This window comes from Pseudophryne corroboree, chromosome 9 (genome assembly GCF_028390025.1).
Source record: "Pseudophryne corroboree isolate aPseCor3 chromosome 9, aPseCor3.hap2, whole genome shotgun sequence".
Lineage (NCBI taxonomy): Eukaryota > Metazoa > Chordata > Amphibia > Anura > Myobatrachidae > Pseudophryne > Pseudophryne corroboree.
The window spans coordinates 326,078,755-326,094,253 of NC_086452.1; the positions used below are offsets into that span (position 1 = coordinate 326,078,755).

The following is a 15,499-nucleotide window of genomic DNA, read 5'->3' on the forward strand; positions in this document are numbered from 1 at the left end:
GGTGAAGCAAAGGGGGCAGGAATATGGACTGGAGGAGCCGTGGATATTTCAATAGCAATGTTAAGTGGGGAACAAGGGGACAGAGAAGCTGCTAACATGTGTAAGGGTGGGTACACTCTAGGCGATGTGCTCTATGGGGGTAATTCCAAGTTGATCGCAGCAGGATTTTTGATAGCAATTGGGCAAAACCATGTGCACTGCAGGGGAGGCAGATATAACATGTGCAGAAAGAGTTAGATTTGGGTTGGTTATTTTATTTCTGTGCAGGGTAAATACTGGCTGCTTTATTTTTACACTGCAAATTAGATTGCAGATTGAACACACCCCACCCAAATCTAACTCTCTCTGCACGTTATATCTGCCTCCCCTGCAGTGCACATGGTTTTGCCCAATTGCTAACAAAAATCCTGCTGCGATCAAGTTGGAATTACCCCCTATGAGCGATGTTGCCTAGTGTGTTCCTTTCCAGCCGGGGCGCTCGTCGGCAGTGTGTACAAACTGAGCGATATGCAAACGATATCGCTCAGTGACATCACGCCGTGGCCGGCCGTGCATGCAGTATTTGAACGACACAGAGCAGATTGAGCTGCATGCACGGCCGACAGCGAAAGTCGTTAACGACCCATGGGAGCGTTCATCGCTTGTCATAAGGCCAGCATACACGCTAGTCGATATGGTAAATTACGTCACTCAGGAATGGCAAAATGAGCAGGTGTTGGTCCTGTGAAAGACAGGAGACATATGTGGCTTTTGGTAAGGTTGGGTCTGAGGAGGAAGGATGGTGCAGGGAGGTGTCCTTTCTATCAACAAAGGGTATGAAATGTTTATGGTGCTTAGTATATATTTATACACCAAATGCAACCATAATATACGACTATGCTGAATATAGCAGTCCTTTGATATCCCATAACGGTCCGTGTTCTCAGCAAGGGCGTTTCTAGAGAGGAGGAGGCCCGTGTGCATGCTTCGGCTGGGCCCCCTCCTCTCTAGCCGGCAGTGCTGTGTAGACTCTATGAACTAGGGTCCCCTGTCCCAGAGTCTACAGCGCATGCACAAATCACCTGGAAAATGGCGCCGCACCATTTTCCCAGTGATTTCGGCAGCGCTGCTACTGCGCCGCGGGACTCCGGAGGGTATGTATTTCAGTTAATGGGTGTGCAGTGTGGGCCCCCCTGAACACCCGGGCCCCATGTGCACCGCACACACTGCACCCATTATAAATAAGCCAGTGATTCTCAGGCACAGTGACTGATGCCTCAAGAGGATTTCATTGAAGAGAGTGTAAGTACATTTTTTGTCTTCTCTTGCTGGCAGCACGTGGGTTTTCTACCTCGTTACATTTTGTGAGTCATAACTGACAACATTGTGCGTATACTGATACAAATGTAGATAGTAAGTTCAGAATAGTTTTCTAATCAACCACTGCCAAGATTGTCAGCTGCCAAATGTATTATTTATTACCATCTATTTATATAGCGCACACATATTCCGCAGCACTTTACAGAGAATATTTGTCCATTCACATCAGCTGCCAAATGGTGTGAGTAAACATAATGCTGGGCATACATTGACAGATATTGGCTGTCGCACCAACTGACAATATGACTGACAAGTTAAAACCATCAGATATAATGGCCATATACTGTGAGATACCTCATATTGTATGGCCATGATATCTGCTTTTCCACCTTAGGGAGAGAACATGTCCCCCGTTCCCCGTTCCTATGATGGGGAGTGGGCTGCAGCATCGCATATACTACCAGATCCAGCCAACCAATGATTGTCTCAGTTGGGCATGTTCAAAGGTTTTTGATGCCCAACTGTCCAATCAGCGCTGATTGGCTGCAATTATTGGCCTGATCCGCTAGTAAGCTGAGGATTGGGACGATAATTATATCATGTACAGTATGCCCGGCTTTAACTATTGGTGATTAATTTAGAAAAGGCTGCCAGCCCTTTTTATCACTCATAGATCTGGATGTTCTACATCAGGTGGTGTTACCATTATTTCTAATAACCCAAGTCCTCTTGTTATGCATCTCAGAAGAGTTGTGTCAGTACTGCGGGTTTCAAAATGCTTACGATGGAAATTAAAAGTCTCTATGGCCACTGGAGTGACCTAAAAATGCTTAACTACTGGAAAACCAACACCTGCATTTCTCATGCTGAATTACTAGCATTCAAACTTTAATTTCAAATGCAAATCAAACATTTAGGGGGAATTCAATTCCCAGGTATGTTCTACTGCGGTGTTCGGCTGCACACATTTTTGAGAATTATAGTAACCCATATAGTAATCCCTAATTCTCCTAAGCATATCCATGGAGTGTGAGAGAAGATTGGCAATGCCTCTGTACTGATCATAACATCAGCACTTCATAGACATCACCAAGATTTGAATCCCCCCCCCCCCCCACCAACACCACCATATTATGAAAACAATATGCTAGCGTTTAGTATGTTCTAGCATTGGCTTCTGTTTTGTGTCACTAAAAGAACTGTGCATATTACACCAAAAAGAGGCTTTGCTTCACAGTTGCCCATTCTACCAAATTTTGCCTGGTTACCCACTGACGTTAGGAAAACTCCAGTGACATTGCATACCAAATAATATTGTGTTTGACATGGTGGTAAGCAGCACTTGCGTGTGGTCGTGTGGGAGGAGACAATGGTACAACAAAGGTAAATAAACCTGCCAGTGGCACTATCACCAAGCTCCTACTTGCATCTGTCTTAGCAGCCATTTTGGGTAGTGAATGATACATATTTGTGGCTGCTACGTTAAAGAAGTAGCCTTGGGGAAATCTGTTGCAGCGTTTGCTTCAGTAATACCGCTTTTAGACTCAAATTGGGGGTGGCAGGCGGGAGCCTGACACGGGGTGCTACCCATCTGTGACCCGCGTCGGCCTCCTTTCTCACTGCAGTCACCAACCCAGCATATTGCTGGGTTGGTCACGTTGTTGGTGACACGGCGGGGGTGGCACTTGGAGATCAGATGATCTCCAAGCGCCGGCTGTACATCACTGTGAATGGGAAGCTGGGTCCATGCGACCCAGCTACCGTTTACACTGTACAGTTTGCCGGGTTGAACCCGTGTTCAACCCTGCAAACTGAAAATGACAAGAAAAAAGGTTTTGCGCCGACCTCCTGGTGGAGAAATTTCTCCTAATTATTTCCTTTCTTAGGGGTATATCTAAAATGATACCACTGCTGCTACCCAAAATGAAGGGTATTTGCGCCCCTGCATTAGATGAAAAACAAGTAAAAGAACAAAGTGGGAGCGCTGTTGGTATCACTTAAAGACAGACCTTAGTAATTAATAATTAATACTCATCACGATGTAGACTAAATAAAATGATAATTTTTAATTTGCCACATAAAAGACAAAAAACACAATAGTAATATTAAAATGCTAATGAGGTATTGTTAAGATGGAATAACAATAAAAAAACAGCGGGGGGGATGTTTTGTCTAATTCCCTTTTCCCAAATAAATCCTTTCAAGCTCCAATATAGATATTGCACATAGTTCCTATTTGTTATCAAAAGTCTCCTGGAATGATCCAGATATCAAATTGTGCTGGCCAGATAGAGATATTGTATCGTTTTTGCACATAGAATTGTAATTTGTAGATCTGTATCGTTTTCTGAATAAAGTTCATCCACACATGCCACAGTGTAACAAAACTTCCCGAGTTGGAATAACAGGTCACTCGACCCGGGTTATTCCAACTATGCTCTTTTACACCGACCAGCAACACGGGTTATGCATGCTTATGTGCAATATCCTGTGTTATATGCTGGGGGTGTAAAAGGGGTATAAGTGGAAGGTTCGTAAAATATACTGACTAAGGGGCCCATTTATCAAGTCTTGGAGAGTGATAAATAGCAGGGTGATAAAGTAAAAGCCAATTTGCTCCTAAATGCCACGTTACAGGCTGGGTTTGAAAAATGACAGTTAGGAGCAGATTGTCTGGTACTTTATCACCGTGCTGTTTATCACTCTCCAAGGCTTGATAAATCTGGGCATAAGTATGAATGCTGCTTCTATATGTGGTGTGTGTAATATTCTGTTAAAGAAAGAGTACTGCCACTACCTAGTCTTGGCATATGATGTTTATGCAGGTATGGTATAAAGCAGCTTCTCGAACTGGCTTATACGGTCACCTTTTATTCACTTTGAATTTGATAGGAAAAATGTACCCCAGGTCAGAAAGCATTTATAAAATCCGCCATTATATTTTTTGGGTAGGAATATTTTAGGTCTTAGGACACTGTGCTGCTGTCTAATAGGATGCAGCTGTACTTTATAACTGGGGGTAGATGTGATTAGTGGGAGCTAGAGGCTGGGAAAGGATCCATTTTGTGTATATTTCCTTTTTAAGATTGTTAGTGACAGGCTCAGTGTTGAAGAATAAAGAGATACATATTCATCAGCATTCTAGTACTGTATTGCAAAAAGAGACGGTCTCTGTCATGCTGCCTAATACAGAGAGGTGAATGAAGTCTCTAGTGCTGCAGTTCATGTGGAAATGATGGATTTTCTTTAAGAGCATACAAATGCTCCTTTGAACTTTGTTCCCTATTTTAAATTAGCCTCACGTGGGAGAATTCCTTCTGTGTAAAAAGCTGGGGAAGCATTACACTACATTCTCAGGCTCCTAATGTGACTGAGGAAAGCATTCCCAGCTCTGCCCAAGCCCTGTTATAGCCACTGTATATGGCTCCATGTATCTTATAAATTCTGACTACCCCACTATTTTCTTGTTTTCATGACACTCTCTGTACGTTAGCTCTATATTTATACCTGCAAAGATTTACTGTTGTGGCTTGTTTATGTCAATAGAACCTGTTTCTCTGGTCTCTAAAAGAGTTGCATAGCAGCTAGTTCTCACTTAATGCGATTACTCCATTCAGGGGGGTATGCAGTTACAGGTGAAAAAACATCGGGATTTTTCCTGATGTTTCACCCATATTTTTTTTTTTTTTACAGACTATCCAATTTGGTAGCCTGTAAAAAAGAAAAAAAATACATTCTCTCCCAAAAACACACAGGTTCAATGAACCTGTGTGTTTTTTCAGTAGAAACGCGGGGCTGTTTCCGGGGATTTGGGTTCGCCAACCTGAGCCAGGTAAAACAAAATCCCCATAGTCCCAGCGCGAGCCGCGGCTTTACGTTGCTAATTGGATAACCCCTTAATCTAATATATGTCCATTTTGGCTACAAACTTGTGCCTAAAGACTGGGCAGATTCACCAATTCTAAAGCCGATTCTAACACATCGTTCACCATATCGTCTAATGTGTATGCACTATGTAGCTGACAATGCGCCCTTCCACACGTTGTCAGCGACATCCTCCGTTGGACCTGCATCCAGGTCTGACGGTCGACATCGCCAGCGAGGGCCATGCTGCCGAATGCAGTTATGCCCCCGGCTGACGCTCGGCGCTGCCGGCAACGGCACATAATGTGTACCCAGCTTAAGTGATTAGCCTGATTACTGAGGACTACAAGGATCTCTCACTTTATTTTATCAAGATCACCGTCCATCCACATTTAGCTGCATATTTATTAGTGGGTTCCAGAATTATTATTTTATAACAACGCCTATCGCAACAATAATGAATGAAAGATCGTCCAAAAGTATTAAAACACACAAGCAGGGACAGGGGCTCTATTAAGTGTGTTAGAAGTGAAATGCTTGCTAGTGAGATAACTTCACTACTCCTTTGGGACTCGGGCATGCAAATGCGCGTGCACGGTCTGCTGATCATACATGTGCGAGTGGAGAGTGTTAGACAGGGATCCTATGGATCCCTCTCCAGTACCTTTTGCAATCTGTCATCTATAAGCTACAATGACTAACACCAAATGAAGATGGCGTTAGCTTGGTAAGTTCGGCAAATAAGAAGCCCCCATAGGTTTTTGTGATTGAAAATGGAGGATCTCAGCAGATACCTTTCAATAAAGGTTTTACGTACATTTCATCTGCTCAGAAAATGCAGGTTACAAATTGAATTGCAAATGCAATTCTTGGTGCGAGTTTGCCATGAGAACGGCTCATGGGACCCATCTTACTCCTAATTGAATCAACCCTTATTAACTCCCTATTATCTCCTCAAATGTCCGCGGGGCTCATGAATTTAGGGGGTTATTCAGACTCCCGGGAGAGTAGGAGACCCTAACGGATCCCACCCAATTCACTAGTTACATCATAAAGCAGGGGTTCCAACTCCACTCAAGTACACCTAACAATTCATGTTTTATGGGTTTCTTTAATCCTGCACATCTGAGTTAATCTGTTTTGCTGTGTCCATAATTATCCCACCTTTTCCACTGACAGAAATCCTGTAAATCTGGCCTGTTTGGGGTACTTGAGGATTGGAGTTGAAAACCACTGTCATGAAGCGTTTGTGATGTCACTCAGCTTGGGTATAAAAATTGAGTGCTGGATACAGAATATACTGTATGCTGTATTCTTGTGGCTCTAACATGACATAATCTAAGGTAAGGTATTTTATGTATGGAAAAACTTTATTTTCCTCTAAGTGATTTACATTTTACAAAGTATATGGACAATATTAGATTTTAAGAAATGAAAATAGTTTAAACCTTGAGCTAAATTAAGTGGATGGGATAGGGCCTTGATTACAATCTGCACAACTGCACAGTAGAGCTCCATTGTAATGATGACTGCACTACCCTTTGCCTCCTTGGACGTCCCCTCCTTGATCTACTGGGGGAGGAGGGAGGGGGGGGAGGGGGAATGTCCAAAAGGTTAGCACTTAAAACAAGTACGTATAATTGTTATTACTGTACTGTACATGGTAGAATTAGGCAAATACATGTCAGTGTATTTCTCTTTGCTCTAAGTATATAAAAGTATCTATGGGAAGTATAATGGAAAAGTGTATTTGTTGTGATTTGTATTTGCTTTTGGCTATTTTTACTAACCATTACTGCCTTAGAAAATAAATTTTTGGTGGTTTGATTAACAAATTTTTATGTAAACCCCAGAGAAACTCGCTCAGTGATTGTGGGTCTGTTTCTAGGGTATAAACCACATATTGTTTGAAGGAGTCCAGATTGTTTAAAAAAAATGATGTACAGTGTCTCTTTAAATGAAATTCAATACAACCATACCAAAAAGGATGATAATGTGTAAAACCTGGATGACCAGTCATCTCCGCTTATTGGTGTTTCCCAATTACTCTATAGCACAACTTGCTTCCGCCAAATAAAACATGAATGGAAAAGACTTGCTTTTGAAATAGCTGTATAGTTTATACAGCTACACAACAAGGTTTCCAGATGAGTTGATTTCATTTTTAATTTTGGCTAGGAGACCGGGATATGTAACTAGGAGAAATATATCTAAATGCTATGAAAATGTTAGATGTCAGATTCCTGGGCGCTCTAGGTTTATCAATAACAGGTATGGATGATGACATTTTTTTTATTTTTATATATATATATATATATATATATATATATATATATATATATATATACAGTGGACAATGGACAGTATGCAAATAACAAATAATATACTCCAGATAAAAATCAATAATATTCTCCAGTTAGAAATCAATAAACACAGACTTAATCCGGTGAAAAAAATGTAAAAGATAAATCCGGCATATGGCAATCCCTAGATTTGTGGTAATCAGCCACACAAAGTCATATTAATGAAACTGTCAGATACTGTAGGCTTCTGACCTGCCTCACTGATCCGATCATCCGTCAGCCACATTGGGCAATATATGTACTGCCGCGGACGACTGACATTTCCCATGTTTCTTTCACAGGGGAGAAAAAGGGAAATGTCTCATCCCCAGGGGAGGAACCCAGATATCAGGTAGCCTTACACTGGGGTAAATGTATGAAGAAGTGAGCCAGAGGAGAAGCTGCCCATGACAACCAATCAGCATTGAAGTAACATTTAGAATTTGCATACTATAAAATGATACAGAGCAGCTGATTGGTTGCCATGGGCAACTTCTCCACTGGCTCACTTATCCACTCTTATCACTGCTTCATACATTTACCCTACTGTGAGATATCTCACAGTGTAAGGCAACGATATCTTACGGGTTCAGGCAGTCAGATAAAATGTCTCTGTCTGTCTGACAGTGTATCGTCAACATTAGAACTAGCGCTGTATATCATATGTGGAGACATTTAGACTAGATTTAAGTGGGCGTGTACTAAGCGATGATGAAAGTGGAAAAGTGAGCCAGTAGAGAAGTTGCCCATGGCAACCAATCAGCTGCTCTGTATACGTTTATAGTATGCAAATTCTATATGTAACGTCAATGCTGATTGGTCGCCATGGGCCACTTCTCCACTTTTATCACTGCTTAGTACATGTCCCTCTTAGTCTTACTTTTTTTTGGTGTTGCTTAATAGAAGCCTATGAGCTTCTTTTCGCGTTTCCTCCCAGAGACAGCACCCCCATGAGGCGTGTGTCACTCGACACATGGGCAGAAGGACTCCCGGGTACTAAACCTGGAAGTCCATCTAACGCAAAGGACAGCTCTTACAAGAAGAGCTGTCCTATGTGATTGTCTTCATGCATACAGCATTAATAAATGCCATTATGTTTGCTATGAGTGGTGTGATGCATCCTGCCCTGTGACTAATGTCCTAATCTATATGAATGTTAGTTATACGTCCGTGTAGCCTGTGCAGGTTCACACCTTCACGTAGGTCTTTTTTTTAAGTTACCAGGTTTATGCAATCAGGAACATGTGAGAGTATGGGAGAGGAGAATTATCGTGAGAGGTATTTCCTCATACTTTCCAGTTAACAAAGACAGTGATTGCGAAACATCTTTCTATCAATTCAAATGTAACTGAGGGAATAACTAGAAATTCCAGAGTATGCATCAGCAAACCACTCCCAAGTAAGGTGGGTTAGGGTCAGTACAAAGTTGCCTAGATCTGTATGAGGGCCCAGGCAAACCAAAGATGGATAGCAACAGCCCCAGGAATGTGTGACTATGGGGTAAATGTATGAAGCAGTGATAAGAGTGGAGAAGTGAGCCTGTGCAGAAGTTGCCCATGGCAACCAATCGGCTGCTCTGTATAATTTTATAGTATGCAAATTATAAATGTTACTTCAATGCTGATTGGTTGCATTGGGCAAACTCCTCCACTGGCTCACTTCTCCACACTTATCACTGCTTCATACATTTACCCCCATGTCCTACTCCAGAATCTCACTGCTGCTTTGCTGTGGCATGGCATTCATGTGGGGGCTCTATAGCTCCCTTAAATACACTGGGCCCATAACTTTTTATGTTGGCCCTGCTTCCCAGTGATGCTCCATCCTGATACCAACCGCATCAATATACTAAGGGGGATGTTTATCAAATCTTGGAGAGATAAAGTGAAGTTGATCATAGCAACTAATAAGCCTCTCTCATTTGTCTAGCACAGCCTGTAAAATAACAGAAGCTGATTGGTTGGTACTTTATCTTTCTCCAAGATTTTATAAATCTCCTCTTAAATCCATAATCAACTGTCCTACACAGGATCTTGAACTATATACTAGCTACTGAATCTTGTCGTAGACAGACAGACTGAGGAGGCTCTTATGCCATATCTACATAGGACCAACCTCCTTGGCTTCTATGGCTGTCGTTAGGCTCTTACGTGTATGAACTGCTTCTCACATGGGTTTTTAAGTTGTGTTTTCCTTCTTTTTTTCATTCCTCCTGAAATAATGCCGGTTCCTCTTTAAAAAGCCTGATAACACTTGGCAACTAGAACATAGGCTCGCTGCGAACACTTCCTAGTACTTGGAAACACTGAACTTTTATAAATGCACTCATAAATTGAATTCATGCACATGAGGTTGCACATATAAATAAGGGCTCTTAAACTGAGTGGGCCATTAATAAGTTTAATGATCATTTATTCCTAGCTGACATTTATGAAACAGGCTGGTGATTGCTGTACCTGATGTATGAACGGTCAGCAGGACAGTGAGCGTTCGGTAGCCTACTTATTTTGTTACAAAGGTGAGTGTCTGTCAGAGACACGCAATGCGTAAGATACAGCTGTGCAGGGGCAGATGGGAAAAGATGCTAGTGCAAGTGCTGTAAGTTTAGAAGGTGCCGATAGTGGGACAGCGCACTTCACTGGAAGGGCCACATAACGCTATCCCACACTGGCAAACACAGATGTAGTACATTGCGTCAATCTGCGGACCCGCTTCTCCTCCAGATTGCGGAGAACCGGGTCCACACAGATGCGTCTGTAGGCTTCAGCAAATTGTCAGTTTGTGGAAAATCTGTAGATGCACCCACATTTGGATTTCCATGCGACTCAGAACAAACCCTTTGTCTGCACAGATCCATTCCAATCCCTATCAAACATGTCTACTGAATTTAATTACAACACATATCTTGTTTTGAATTTTAAATATCCCTGTTAAATATTAATTTATAAACCCCAGAGATCAAAAATAGATAGGAAGAATTGCATAAACTTGTCTCAGGAAACAGGACACCGCTGCTGACAATGGAGCCTATAACTTATGTACCAGTGGCTCCTACATATTTATTGTGCCGCGTGTCACTAGTTCAGTGTGAATAGAAAAACTGCATTTTCTTGAGAATCCCATTAACACACATAATGGCTAACTGAAATGTGTGTAGGCAACCGGTGATCTGAACTTTCCTGCAGTGTCTGCCCCAACACTCTGGAAATGGAAAAGTTACACAAGTCAGTGTTATGGAATTGCATTTTAAAATGATTTCTCAGTGGAGGCAGACAGTCCAGCTTTCCACAAAATCCCACATTTTACCCGTTCATTTCAAGCGTGTACAACAGGATACAGAGCTGCTGAAGTGTCCTCGTTCCAGCATATTCATATAAAATGCAAGTCTGTAATAAAAGAAAGCATGGGGCAATGAAGTCTTAGCACAATCTCTCTCTCTCTCTCTCTCTCTCTCTCTTATATATATATTTAGTGATGAGCGGGTTCGGTTCCTCGGAATCCGACCCGCCCGAATTTCACCTTTTTTTTACACGGGTCCGAGCGACTCGGATCCTCCCGCCTTGCTTGGTTAACCCGAGCGCGCCCGAACGTCATCATCCCGCTGTCGGATTCTCGCGAGACTCGGATTCTATATAAGGAGCCGCGCGTCGCCGCCATTTTCACACGTGCATCGAGATTGATAGGGAGAGGACGTGGCTGGCGTCCTCTCCGTAATAGAAAAGACTAAGAGTGACATTGTTATAATTGTGGGGAGGATTGGGGACGGGGAGCAGCTGTTAGGGAGTACAGTGCAGGGTTTTGATTATACCACCAGTGATTTTAATCCTTTGTTTCTCTGCCTGAAAAAAAACGCTCCACCATATCTGTGGCTGTGCTCACTCAGTGTGCTGCACTGCTGCATGATATATCTGTGCTGAGTGCACTGCTCTGCTCACACTGCCTAATTGTGGGGACTGGGGAGCAGTTATAGCAGGAGTACAGTGCACAGTTTTGCTGACAGTGACCACCAGTCCAGTATACGTTTGTCTGCCTGAAAAACACTGTGGTGTTTTTTTTTTTTTTTTCTTTCTTCATACTAGTTTAGCAGTCTGCTGACAGTGTCCACCAGGTCTGTTATACAGTATATTATATATATAAGCACTAAGCAGCAGTACGGTAGGCCACGGCTGTACCTACCTCTGTGTCGTCAGTGCACTCGTCGTCCATAAGTATAAGTAATACTATACTATCCATCCATCTACATTGTATACCTGTGGTGTTTTTTTTTTTCTTTCTTCATACTAGTTTAGCAGTCTGCTGACAGTGTCCACCAGGTCCGTTATACAGTATATTATATATATATAAGCACTAAGCAGCAGTACAGTAGGCCACGGCTGTACCTACCTCTGTGTCGTCAGTGCACTCGTCGTCCATAAGTATAAGTAATACTATACTATCCATCCATCTACATTGTATACCTGTGGTGTTTTTTTTTTCTTTCTTCATACTAGTTTAGCAGTCTGCTGACAGTGTCCATCAGGTCCGTTATACAGTATATTATATATATAAGCACTAAGCAGCAGTACGGTAGGCCACGGCTGTACCTACCTCTGTGTCATCAGTGCACTCGTCGTCCATAAGTATAAGTAATACTATACTATCCATCCATCTACATTGTATACCTGTGGTGTTTTTTCTTTCTTTCTTCATACTAGTTTAGCAGTCTGCTGACAGTGTCCACCAGGTCCGTTATATAGTATATTATATATATAAGCACTAAGCAGCAGTACGGTAGGCCACGGCTGTACCTACCTCTGTGTCGTCAGTGCACTCGTCGTCCATAAGTATAAGTAATACTATACTATCCATCCATCTACATTGTATACCTGTGGTGGCTTTTAGTTGTGCGCAAAATATGGAGAACAAAAATGTGGAGGTTAAAAAAATAGGGAAAGATTAAGATCCACTTCCACCTCAAGCTGAAGCTGCTGCCACTAGTCATGGCCGAGACGATGAAATGCCATCAACGTCGTCTGCCAAGGCCGATGCCCAATGTCATAGTACAGAGCATGTAAAATCCAAAACACAAAAGATCAGTAAAAAAATGACCCAAAAATCAAAATTAAAAGCGTCTGAGGAGAAGCGTAAACTTGCCAATATACCATTTACGACACGGAGTGGCAAGGAATGGCTGAGGCCCTGGCCTATGTTCATGGCTAGTGGTTCAGCTTCACATGAGGATGGAAGCACTCATCCTCTCGCTAGAAATAAGAAAAGACTTGCGGCAAAAGCACAGCAAAGAACTGTGCGTTCTTCGAAATCACAAATCCCAAAGGAGAGTCCAATTGTGTCGGTTGCGATGCCTGACCTTCCCAACACTGGACGGGAAGAGCTTGCGCCTTCCACCATTTGCACGCCCCCTGCAAGTGTTGAAAGGAGCACCCGCAGTCCAGTTCCTGATAGTGAAATTGAAGATGTCAGTGTTGAAGTACACCAGGATGAGGATATGGGTGTTGCTGGCGCTGGGGAGGAAATTGACAAGGAGGATTCTGATGGTGAGGTGGTTTGTTTAAGTCAGGCACCCGGGGAGACACCTGTTGTCCGTGGGAGGAATATGGCCATTGACATGCCTGGTGAAAATACCAAAAAAATCAGCTCTTCAGTGTGGAAGTATTTCAACAGAAATGCGGACAACAGGTGTCAAGCCGTGTGTTGCCTTTGTCAAGCTGTAATAAGTAGGGGTAAGGACGTTAACCACCTCGGAACATCCTCCCTTATACGTCACCTGCAGCGCATTCATAATAAGTCAGTGACAAGTTCAAAAACTTTGGGCGACAGCGGAAGCAGTCCACTGACCAGTAAATCCCTTCCTCTTGTAACCAAGCTCGCGCAAACCACACCACCAACTCCCTCAGTGTCAATTTCCTCCTTACCCAGGAAAGCCAATAGTCCTGCAGGCCATGTCACTGGCAAGTCTGACGAGTCCTCTCCTGCCTGGGATTCCTCCGATGCATCCTTGAGTGTAACGCCTACTGCTGCTGGCGCTGCTGTTGTTGCTGCTGGGAGTCGATGGTCATCCCAGAGGGGAAGTCGGAAGAACACTTGTACTACTTCCAGTAAGCAATTGACTGTCCAACAGTCCTTTGCGAGGAAGATGAAATATCACAGCAGTCATCCTGTTGCAAAGCGGATAACTGAGGCCTTGACAACTATGTTGGTGTTAGACGTGCGTCCGGTATCCGCCGTTAGTTCACAGGGAACTAGACAATTTCTTGAGGTAGTGTGCCCCCGTTACCAAATACCATCTAGGTTCCACTTCTCTAGGCAGGCGATACCGAGAATGTACACGGACGTCAGAAAAAGACTCACCAGTGTCCTAAAAAATGCAGTTGTACCCAATGTCCACTTAACCACGGACATGTGGACAAGTGGAGCAGGGCAGACTCAGGACTACATGACTGTGACAGCCCACTGGGTAGATGTATTGCCTCCCGCTGCAAGAACAGCAGCGGCGGCACCAGTAGCAGCATCTCGCAAACGCCAACTCGTTCCTAGGCAGGCTACGCTTTGTATCACCGCTTTCCAGAATACGCAAACAGCTGAAAACCTCTTACGGCAACTGAGGAAGATCATCGCAGAATGGCTTACCCCAATTGGACTCTCCTGGGGATTTGTGGCATCGGACAACGCCAGCAATATTGTGCGTGCATTACATCTGGGCAAATTCCAGCACGTCCCATGTTTTGCACATACATTGAATTTGGTGGTGCAGAATTATTTAAAAAACGAGAGGGGCGTGCAAGAGATGCTGTCGGTGGCCAGAAGAATTGCGGGCCACTTTCGGCGTACAGGCACCGCGTACAGAAGACTGGAGCACCACCAAAAACACCTGAACCTGCCCTGCCATCATCTGAAGCAAGAGGTGGTGACGAGGTGGAATTCAACCCTCTATATGCTTCAGAGGATGGAGGAGCAGCAAAAGGCCATTCAAGCCTATACATCTGGCCACGATATAGGCAAAGGAGGTGGAATGCACCTGTCTCAAGCGCAGTGGAGAATGATTTCAACGTTGTGCAAGGTTCTGCAACCTTTTGAACTTGCCACACATGAAGTCAGTTCAGACACTGCCAGCCTGAGTCAGGTCATTCCCCTCATCAGGCTTTTGCAGAAGAAGCTGGAGGCATTGAAGGAGGAGCTAAAACAGAGCGATTCCGCTAGGCATGTGGGACTTGTGGATGGAGCCCTTCATTCGCTTAACCAGGATTCACGTGTGGTCAATCTGTTGAAATCAGAGCACTACATTTTGGCCACCGTGCTCGATCCTAGATTTAAAACCTACGTTGGATCTCTCTTTCCGGCAGACGCAAGTCTGCAGAGGTTCAAAGAACTGCTGGTGAGAAAATTGTCAAGTCAAGCGGAACGCGACCCGTCAACATCTCCTCCTTCACATTCTCCCGCAACTGGGGGTGCGAGGAAAAGGCTACGAATTCCGAGCCCACCCGCTGGCGGTGATGCAGGGCAGTCTGGAGCGACTGCTGATGCTGACATCTGGTCCGGACTGAAGGACCTGCCAACGATTACTGACATGTCGTCTACTGTCACTGCATATGATTCTCTCACCATTGAAAGAATGGTGGAGGATTATATGAGTGACCGCATCCAAGTAGGCACGTCAGACAGTCCGTACGTATACTGGCAGGAAAAAGAGGCAATTTGGAGGCCCTTGCACAAACTGGCTTTATTCTACCTAAGTTGCCCTCCCTCCAGTGTGTACTCCGAAAGAGTGTTTAGTGCCGCCGCTCACCTTGTCAGCAATCGGCGTACGAGGTTACTTCCAGAAAATGTGGAGAAGATGATGTTCATTAAAATTAATTATAATCAATTCCTCCTTGGAGACATTCACCAGCAGCAATTGCCTCCAGAAAGTACACGGGGATCTGAGATGGTGGATTCCAGTGGGGACGAATTAATAATCTGTGAGGAGGGGGATGTACACAGTGAAAGGGGTGATGAAT

At 43.7% G+C, this 15,499-nt stretch overlaps 1 protein-coding gene across 9 annotated transcripts in view; it reads left to right on the top strand.

The window, feature by feature from the left end:
- The window catches only part of MGAT3 (beta-1,4-mannosyl-glycoprotein 4-beta-N-acetylglucosaminyltransferase), a 178,371-nt gene that overhangs the window by 152,566 nt on the left and 10,306 nt on the right, over nucleotides 1-15,499 (top strand). For 3 of the 9 annotated variants that reach the window (XM_063940507.1, XM_063940505.1, XM_063940508.1), the window contains one exon: nucleotides 6,343-6,506. The exons of the other annotated variants lie outside the window; for them this stretch is intronic. The gene's annotated coding sequence lies outside the window, so the exon portion shown is untranslated. The remainder of the gene's footprint in view (nucleotides 1-6,342; nucleotides 6,507-15,499) is intronic. 9 annotated transcript variants of the gene reach the window in all.